Source organism: Rosa rugosa, chromosome 5 (genome assembly GCF_958449725.1).
Source record: "Rosa rugosa chromosome 5, drRosRugo1.1, whole genome shotgun sequence".
NCBI lineage: Eukaryota > Viridiplantae > Streptophyta > Magnoliopsida > Rosales > Rosaceae > Rosa > Rosa rugosa.
Genome location: NC_084824.1, coordinates 8634021 through 8645055, shown reverse-complemented (window position 1 = coordinate 8645055; position 11035 = coordinate 8634021). Strand labels below are relative to the sequence as shown.

Below are 11035 nucleotides of genomic sequence, written 5' to 3'. Positions count from 1 at the left end.
CAATGTCCCCCCCTTGTATTCGACAGTTTCATTTATGGAGGCTTGAGGGCAGCCGCACCGGCCCTTATTTCAAAAAAAAAAAAAAAAAAAAAAAAAAAAAAAGAAAGTTTTCACCATCGTAGAGAAACCTATTTCTATATATAAGTTACGCATGTGAATCATATTAAGTCACTGTTGTGCTTCTTAGCCAAACAAGGTTCGAAACCTATTGTACCGCAAGTTGCATTTTTTATTTGAATTTTTTAAGTATAAATAAGTGGGAGACAAATAAGGAGCACGTGGCACTGTGGCAGTTAATCATGAGAAAAATAAGGGCCACGTGGCGGGTAATTGGAGGGAGAACAAATATTCCCGAAATCTCGAACATATCGCGAAATATCCAGAAATTTACATGGTACCCAACAGAAATATCGAGACATAAAAAAAAATGAAAATTTCATTAGTCTCAGTGAGTCAAACAGGGATGACGGGACCTAGATTTTGAACCTGCATCCTCGATGAGGAAGCTGAAGTGAGAGGAAAGATTTGGCTAGGATTTGGAGTAGGCTGAGTAGTAGAAGAAGGTGAAGAAGCAGTGGAGGCCATGGTAGAGAAGAAAGTTGCAGGTGAGGTCAAGAGGTTGAAGATGAAGATTCAGAGAGAAAGGGAAGCTGTGAAGCAAATTAAAAGGCTTGTGATACCATGATGAAAAACTAGAGAGAATTGAGAAAGAGAGAGAAGGCTCAAAGAGATATTTTCATTCCTTCCACAAATCTGTTACAACTGATGGTATTTATATACAAATATCTATAACTTAATTCCTGAAAACTAGGAGAGAATCATTTACATAATTCTAGAAGATATAACAGAATTGCTATGGTTTTCTAGAGGAGACTGTAACAGAATGGCTGGAGCTGTGATTCACGTTTTCTTTGCCTTCATGAGGAGTGATCTGGTGTGACTGCAGCTTATGATCAATAGGTAGATCTATTTTGAAACTGAAAGCTTTAATTTTAAAATTGGCAAGATTTATAACTGATTCAAACCGATCGAGTGACAGCCCTATATATATAACATATCTTCTTGCATATATAATACTAGCCTTCCTCCATACATGCTCTGTATGTGCAAGTAATTTTTTTTTTCCAGAAAATAAAAAAGAAAACGGTTATTGCAGAGAGAAGTTAGTGGGAGAGAAAAGTGTGTTGTGAGATTTATTTTGTTTATTTTTATTAATAAAAATATAATTTGTAATTGTCGTAATAACCCTTGTGATTTAATTAATTCTCAAAGTATTTTAATCTCTTAAGGTCTTTTCTGTCAAAATTTTTGATTTTGGCTAACAAAGCCTCTTCTCTTAATAATAGTATAGATGTAACATTATTGCCTACACTCTCTCTCTCTCTCTGAAGCTTGACAAGTAATAGAGACTACTAGTAGAAAATATTTAAATGTAGATCCACTGAATCTGCTAGACGAGAGCGTACTTCACGCTTATTTGCTAATCCACTCTTAAAGATAAACCCAATAATATGGTTGGAGTCTATTGAGAACTGGTTGGAACCAAGGGCGTAGCCAAGACAAGGGCTACTTGGGCTATAGCCCAAGGGAAAATTTGGGCCAAAATCGACCAAGTATGGGTATAGCCCAATAAAATAAAATAAAAAATATATATACTGATGCTTTGCGGGCTGTAGGTCGACTCTCAGACTCTCCCCTTCTACCTCTGTGGCGCTGTCCCCATTTTGCTTCAGCCTTCCAGAGTTCCAGGCAGGGGCGTATCCAGTCCTAGGGCTGGCCAACCGAAAATGAAGAGTAAAAACCCCCAAGTATAGGTATTGCTAATATATCAGCTCCTCCAACCGAGTTCATCAGTTCCTCCAACCCGATTAGCTCCAGATTACCCACATAAAGGTACTTCTAATTTCATCTCTCCCAAGCCCCATTGATGGGTTTTGCTTGCAATTAATTGACTGTGAGCTTTGAATTTGATGGGTTTTACTTGCAATTGACTGTGAGTGTCGTGGTAGTCACCTGGGTTTTTGCTTCTTCCACCTGTTTTTTGTGTTGTTTTGGCGCAAGCTGTTGCGTAAGTTAGTGTGGATTTTCGTGCGCCGGGAGTGGGTTTCTGATCTCAGTGTGGGTTTTAGGTTTTGTAGGGAAGATATTGGCAGGAGAGATTGCTGAAGAAGAAGAAGATGAGGTGCTGAATTCATGTCTGTCTCTGTTGTTGGGTGGAGGTCCGCTTCAATTGAAAGGTTGGAATATTATCGTCAGTTCGTCTATCTTTATAATAATGATAAAGACTTTATTATGTGATGGGCTATTGAATATTGATAGATGATAATTGAGGCAAATGTCGTCGGTTTCATCATTATCCAGTCCATTCCTCTTGAGCTTCCAATTTCATCTAATCTTTCCTCCTTTCACTCCCTTCAAATAGTTCTCCATAACATATTCAAGACTTCAAGTTAGCCCAACCCATTTTTGAATCCTAGATACGCCCCTGGTTGGAACTCATTTTCACCGTGCATACGCCGACTAATAAGGTTGGAGGCGAATGTGAATGCCTTCTTCGGGAACGGGATTCATACCACTTGCGATCTTAGCGTTTGGATTTATCACTTCCCATTTGTATTTGGTCACAATGTGATGAAGCGAACACAGGAGTTGCATACGAGCATATTATTTTCCTGGACAAATTCGAGGTCCGCTTCCAAATGGGATGTTCGAGTAAGCAGGGGGAGCTTTTCCATTCTCGAACCTGGTTGGATCGAACTTTTCTGGTGCTGGAAAATACTCGGAGACTTTATTTGTGCTGCTAGCCGACCAATACACCTACGTACATACAAAGAGAGCATCACAAAATAAACACCTGATCTTTAGCTTATAATTATCAAATTAGGGATACGAGATTATAGTCAACGTATGTACCTTCCACCCTTTTGGAATTGTATAACCTTCGTAGGTGAAGTCGGTAATGACCTCTCTAAATGTTCCTTGAAGAGGTGGCACCAACCTCATAACTTCAAGTGCAACACCCCAAGAATATTTCATCTTCTGGATATCATCCCAATTAAGTGCTTCACCGGATTGTTTTGAGCGTGTAATCTCTAATTGTTCTGCGTTGACGCATCAAACTCTGGTCATTAATTTACGGGTTACCTAATATTGTAGATTTAACAACTAGCTAGAAATTAGTTGAGTTACCTGTTCGGACTTTGTCACATATTTTAGGGTTCTCTCCAAGATACTTGATTAGAAAACTTGTAGCCATGGAAGGCGAGTGGAATCCACCGGCCATCAAACCCATAATTTTGTCAGCAACTTCATTCTCCGGTACGAAACGACCGGTGGGATCTGCGTTAAACAACATGAAAGACATGATATCGTGCATTTGGACTTCACTAGACATTGCTGCTTTCTTATCCTTGATCAACAAAAGAACCTCCCTCCTCATAGCATCAGCCGCTTTTATTGCGCGGTAGAAGGTGGTTCCTGGCCTAAACGATAACAAAAATAGCTGAAATTTTGACCATAACTATTTATTCTAATCATGACAACATCCAACGGTCGATTTTGATAAAGTCTATTTACTCCACATTGTTGCTCATGGAAGGTATACTTTTCTTTACAACTGATAAACTAGTTATACCACATTAGTAGACATATAAGAATTTTGTGCGAACCAAAAAATCAAAATTGAAAATTAATAAATTTGACATTACCCATCTATTTATAGTGTATTAATAGGTATTGTGTAAAAAAATTAACTCAATCTGCCGTTATTTCGATATCAAATAAGTGGTCAACCTTATGTACACCTATACTTTTTCACACGGAATTTTGTAGCTAATTGTTCTTTTCACACGGATATCAATGTGAAAAGGTTTTAGTTTTTACACAGACATCTGTTACTGTTATTTATTCACACGGATTTCGGTGTTAACATGTCACACAGATATTCGTGTGATATTCATTTCACACAGAAATCTGTACCAAAAACTTATTGTAACGGAAATTCGTCCCTCCATAAATCACATAACATAAAAAATTAACGATTTCGAAATAAAATAATTAACAATACGTACAGAAATCAGTGTGAATTGATTTTCACATAGATATCCGTGTGCAAATGTTTTAGTTTTTACACAGATATCTGTTACTGTTGTTTATGCACACGGAATGATATTGTTATTGTATAAATTATTGTGGGCCCAATTATGCTCATTTCACAAGGATTTCTGTTAGTATTTCTATATTTCACACGGATTTCTGTGGCTTTTAACTACAGTAAATCCGTGTGTGTTGTTATTTTGCTACAGTAAAAGCGCATTTTCTTATAGTGAATTGTCATTCAATTGTTTGGACGGAATTCTGTCTCTAATAGACTTTTTCACACGGATTTCCGTGTTAATATTTCACACGGATATTCGTGTGTTACTCATTTCACACAGAAATCTGTACCAATAACTTATTGTAACGGAAATCCGTCGCTTCATAATTCACATAACATAAAAAATTAACGATTTCTCAATAAACTTATTTATAATACGTACAGAAATCAGTGTGAATTGATATTCACACAGATAACCGTGTGAAAAGGTTTTAGTTTTTACATAGATATCTGTTACTGTTGTTTATTCACACGGATTTCCATTGATATTGTTATTGTATAAATTATTGTGGGCCCAATTATGCTCATTTCACACGGATTTCTGTTAGTATTTCTATTTCACACGGATTTCTGTGGCTTTTAACAACTGTAAATGTACATACATGTACATTTGCAAGCATAATTAGCTCTAATGGGCTACGCTCATTGTACCGCCAAAGGTACTAATTCCAACCAAAGGAATGACATGCAGACACACCGCCAGGCGGGCTACAGCCCCAACGTCGGACCACCTCCAGATCGGCGACGACGCGCCGCCACGCGCCGCGCCAAGATGGCGTCAGAAGCTTCTGAAACTGGGAACTGAAGCATATCAGTCCCACATCGAAAACAAAGAGAAGATCAACCTCTGCCTCACCTATAAAAGGTCCTCTCCTCTCTCCTCATTAATTACGCATTCAATACTTTACCTACTGTTACTCTGTCAACATAAATACATTGACTAACTTAGGCATCGGAGAGTTGAAGACCGCCCAGCGCGGTCTCCCTCTGACGCCCCTTTGTATTTTACTTGACAGGCAACGGAGGCTCTGAGAACACTAAGTATCGATCCGCCCACCGGATCAGCGTTATCAAAGGTTCAGCTACCGCCGAACTTTTAGACATTAACAGTAAATCCGTGTGTGTTGTTATTTTTCTAGTAGTGTGGAACACTCAAAGGAACAGTGTGCAGCCCTGAAGTTATGATATTCATCAATTCGGTAAACTTTTCGGTGCGGCCTTGGTTGTTTTGGAGTTCGGTGAAGAAGCGAGCAGATAGAGTCATCACAAGTAGCTGAGCGAGGTGGTATACCTCAACTGTGCTTTTGCCATCCCAGTGAAGCTTCAAGTGGTCCTGAACCAAAGAATCCATGGTTTCTATGTACCGAACCAGAGCTTCAAGTTTAAGAAAACCCGGGGCACGATAGATTTGGACTGCATCGGCTCGTGGTATGGTGGCCTGGGAAGCAGGTTTTTGATAGGAAGAGCGGAAGAGCTTCTGCATGGAGTGTGGACGCCATGCCAAAAAAAGTTTTTCCTCGTTGGAAGCGATAAATTTGTGACCGGGAATGCCACAAAACACTACTGTTGGCTCGCCGAAGATGTTGGTTTTGAAGAGTTTTGGGGAGTATCTTTTCATTCTGTCCCACACAAATCTTTGCTGCGTTTCATTGATGAATGAGAAGGTCTCACCAATAATTGGCCATCCAAAACTTCCCGGAGGAAAGTTGGTTTTGGAATTGGATTTTGAGTACTTGAAAGCAAAAAAGAGGAGAGCATGTTAGATCAAAAGTGGACTCATCACAAGTTATCCTATAGTAACTAGGAAACCATCAAAACATTAAATCGTATACAACATGGATATGGAAAAGAATCAACCTAGATATCTAATGTGATAGTGTATTTAACATTGGATTAGGAATCCATTATTTGGACTACAAGAAAGTCCTAAACTGTGATGCATTAGGATTCTTAGATACAAGACTTGATCCTTAAGGAAAACCTTTATGGGAGGATTCTTAGGACTAGTACTTGTATAAATAAGAGGTTAGGGACCCTGTTATCACCACTGTTTTACAAGCATAGTGTTCTGCCCATTCAGAAGCTTAAGTTGGTGAATAGCAGAAGACTTCGACCTCGTCTTCATCCTTGTTTTACAGCTGCAGCAATGGCTTCTACTTATGACGTCAATGGTATGTATAAAGTCAATAATGAACATGTAATGTGTGAGCTTGTTTGTAAATTAGTTTTACAATTGGTATCAGAGCTTAGGCTCACAAATTGTTCTTCAAATTTATTTTCGATGTAAAAAATCGTTTTAGGTTTTCAAACAAAAAAAAAAAAAAAAAAATTTGCTTTGCAATAAACAGGCCACGTTTTGGCCACCTTCAGAAAACCCTTTTGGCCCACACGACAACACATGCTGATCCGAGCCCAGACCCGACCCAAAACCTCCTTCAGAAACTAAAGAAAGTGACCGCTATCACAACGGTCACATGAAGTGGGGATTGGTTCTGGGTATTCAAAAACGGAGACGCACAAGATGAACTCATCTTGTAGGGATTCAAGACCCCTGTGTTGCTCGATTAAGATGCCAATAAGGATTTTTGCTGCCTTCTGTTACTGAATTCATGCTTCCGCGAAAGTTTCTTGCAGCAAAATTGGGAAAATTGCAAAGATCAGGTTTTTACAGAAAAATTCAGTTTCGATTCAATTTGTTTTGTTGATTGATGAGCACAAGAACCCTAGTAGCATTCCCGGCGTGCACATAGGCTAGAGTAGATGGTGACCGGATGAAATTTAAATTTCTTGGATGTTTCTGTGCCTTGTGAAATTGGTTTTGTGTTTGCATATCTGTGTTGCTTCTGCTTGTGAACTGATATGCATGTTTGAGATGAATTTTTGAGTTTTGTATCTGTGTTTTGGTATAACAATGTATGCAGAAATCTCCCAAAATTTTAGGCATTGTTAAAATTTTCTGCAGGTACAAAGAGCTTAGTTTCTTATAAGGATTATCAAATCCGGATAGAAAATAAGTTTTCAAGCTCGTTTTGTTTTGTGTTTTCTGTGGGTTTGAATGAACATATTGCACAAAGCATTCTTCATTAATTCTTGCTGGAAGTTTTGAGTTAACAAACCTGAAAAATTGTATCTTGTGTTTTAAAACTATGCATATAATTTTTCTTCCAAAGAAGTAGTACAGTATGATTTTAGAATGCAAATAGCAATATGCATAACTGTTGTTTTCAAATATGGATACTTAGAATACAAATTTCTGTCTAAAGATGTGATTTGTTTTCTTTGGATAACTTGTTTTCAACAGATATGGCTTATTGATTTGGAACCTTCAGAATATTATGTCTTCTGCTTAAAAGTGTTGCATGATATTTATTTTGGTTAAAGGGCTATTGATGTGTGACATTGCTTGTGTTTTTTGTTTTCTGTTAGCATTGTTTTGGTTTTGATATTGCTTGAAGTTACAAAAAACATAAAACTTAAAATTTTAAGAACTTTACAGTTAGAAAACTCACAAAACTTTATTTTGTTTTTTGCTCTTTAGGAATCCCTACTGTGACCTTGAACACCATTCAGCTCCTAACTGGTTATAACTACAAGAAGTGGAGAAACCAAGTAGATTTTTACCTAGCCATGAACCAGAACATGGACCTTTGCTTAACTGAGGATGAACCTGAGAAGCTTACTAGTGAAAGTTCAGATGAAGAAAAGAAGTACTATAAAGAGTGGCATAAGGCTAACAAGATGGCAAAGAATGTGATTAGGACTACTATGTCAGACACAGTTAGAGGTAGCATAGAAGAACCTGATCTAGCCATGGATTACCTGTATGCCATCCATGACATGTACAGAGAAAGTGATAAGGCTGAGGCAGCTAGATTGGCAAAGGAATTTAACGAGCTTAAGTACACTGGTACAGGGAAAGTGAGAGAGCATATCATGAAGCTAATTGAGATTAATGCTCAGCTTAGGGACCTCAACATGGGGGTCACTGATGATCATGTAGTGCATGCTGCACTGCATTCCTTGCCAAACAGTTTTAGCCAACTCAGGACTAGCTACAATGCCCAAAAGGAAAAATGGAGTCTTAAGGAGCTGATTGCCATATGTGTGGATGAGGAAGACAGAATGAGAAAAGAGAAAGAGCCAAGTACCTCAGTTAACCTTGTTGAAAAGCCTAAGAAGAAATACCAGAACCAGTCTAAGCTTAAGCCTACCAAAACCATCTACAAAGGATCTACCTCGGGAGCAGCTAAAGCCAACAAACCATTTAGGTTCAAGTGCTATTTCTGTAAGAAAGTAGGGCACATGAAGAAAGATTGCACAGGCTTTAAGAATTGGTTGATCAAAAAGGGTAATTTTTCTAACTCACTGTTTTCTTTAGAAATTAATTTAGTTAATGTTGAACCAAAAACTTGGTGGATTGATTCAGGAAGCCCCTTACATATTACTAATTCTCTGCAGGGATTCATAAGGAAGAGAGTCCCAAGAAGTGATGAAGTGAACCTGTGTGTAGGCAATGGCATGAGAGTGGCAGTCAAAGCTATTGGAACCTTAAAATTAGATCTTGGTCTAGGAAAGTTGTTAGTTTTGGATAATGTTTATTATGTACCTTCCATGAGAAGGAATTTAATTTCAGTTTCTCTTTTGGTTAAATCTAGATGTAGACTTCTTATTGACAATAATGAAATTATTATTTCTAAAGATTCAATTCAAATTGGTTCTGGTGTTATATTGAATGATTATCTACAGTTAAATTGTTCACACAGTCAACAAGAAATTTCTCTTGTTGAAAATAATAACACATCGAGTAACACTTTAACTGGTGTTAAAAGAACTGAATGCAATGAAAAATCTGCATATTTGTGGCATAGAAGACTTGGCCATATATCAAAAGAGAGATTGAAAATTTTGGTTAAAAACAATATCTTGAATGAACTTGACTTTTCTGATTTACAAGATTGTACGTGTTGAATGTTTTAAGGGAAAAATAACTAACTTAAGGAAAAAGACTGCATATAGAAGCCAAGCAATTTTAGAGCTCATACATACTGACATTTGTGGTCCATTTAGAACTCAAACAATCTGTGGCAATGTGTATTTCATAACCTTCATCGATGACTTTTCTAGATATTGTTATGTTTATCTACTTTCAGAAAAATCTCAAGCACTTAAAGCCTTTCAAATATTTAAGGCTGAAGTAGAAAAACAACTAGAGAAGAAAATCAAAACTGTTAGATCAGATAGAGGTGGTGAATTTTATGGAAAATACACAGAAAGTGGACAACAAAAGGGTCCTTTTGCCTTGTTTCTGCAAGAACAAGGCATTAAGGCTCAATATACCACACCATATAATCCTCAGCAAAATGGTGTGGCTGAGAGAAAGAATAGGACACTTTTGAATATGGTCAGGAGCATGATGTGCACAACAGGCCTACCTAGGTTTTTATGGGGTGAGGCTTTAAGGACTGCAAACTATGTTTGCAATAGAACACCTAGTAAAGCTATAGAGAAAACTGCTTTTGAGTTATGGTGTGGCAGAAAGCCTAGCCTCCACCATTGTCATGTGTGGGGCTGCCCTGCAGAAGCTAGAATCTACAATCCAAACATTAACAAACTTGATCCTAAAACAGTAAGCTGCCATTTTATAGGCTACCCTGGAAAATCTAAGGGTTATAAGCTTTATGCAGCTCAACACTCACCAAGAATTTTTGAAACACATCAAGTCAAATTCTTGGACGAGAAAATTCACAACACAAGTCTTGAGGATTTATCTTCAGAATTTGAAGAAATTGTGGAATATTGCCTATAATTCATGATACACAAGCAGCCATTAGTGTTCCAGAAACTCAAAGTGCACAAGATCAACTTGTTGATCAAGAAATGCATTTTGCAGATGATCAAGCTAATCCTGAGCCCTTACCTGATCAACCACAGCCTATAGAACCTCAAGATCAGCCTGCAGGACCACACCAAATTCAAAATCCCCAATTAAGAAGGTCTAATAGAGCAAGGAAACCAACTTATGGGGGGGAAGATTCTGACTATATTGTTTATTTGCAAGAACATGAAGTTGAAATTGATCTTGCAGATGACAATGATCCAGTCACTTTCAATCAAGCTATTGAAAGCAGTCAGTCAAGTGAGTGGAAACAAGCTATGGAAGCTGAGATTGAGTCCATGAACCACAATGCAGTTTGGGATTTAGTGAAACCTGACCCCAAACAAAAGGCTATAGGCTGCAAGTGGGTATTTAAAACCAAGAGAGATGCAAATGGGAACATTGAGAGACACAAAGCTAGGTTAGTTGCCAAGGGTTTCACACAGAAAGAGGGTATTGATTTTACTGAAACTTTTTCCCCAGTTTCAACCAAAGATTCCTTTAGGATCATTATGGCACTTGTAGCTCAGTTTGATATGGAACTACACCAGATGGATGTCAAGACAGCCTTCTTAAATGGAGAACTCGATGAGGTTATTTACATGAAGCAGCCTGAAGGGTTTATAGAACCAGGAACAGAAGACTTAGTCTGCAAGCTAAGAAAATCCATTTATGGTTTAAAACAAGCTTCTAGACAATGGTATAAAAAGTTTGACTCTGTAATTTCTTCTTTTGGATTCACTGAAAATTTAGTGGATGAGTGTGTCTATCTCAAAACATCTGGAAACCAATTTATATTTCTGGTACTTTATGTTGATGACATTTTGTTGGCCAGTAGCAATTTAAAGCTACTTAAAGAAACCAAAGCTTTTCTGTCAAAGAATTTTGACATGAAGGATTTAGGTGAAGCATCATATGTACTAGGAATAGAAATTATAAGAGATAGGGCACAAGGTTTGCTAGGTTTATCCCAGCAAAACTATATTGCTAAAATTCTGAAAAGA

General features: G+C 37.7%; 1 pseudogene; it reads right to left on the bottom strand.

Annotated features, from left to right (window-relative positions):
* Nucleotides 1-2378: 2378 nt before the first annotated feature.
* Nucleotides 2379-5915, bottom strand: LOC133711155 (beta-amyrin 28-monooxygenase-like; annotated as a pseudogene).
* Between the last annotated feature and the right edge of the window lie 5120 nt (nucleotides 5916-11035).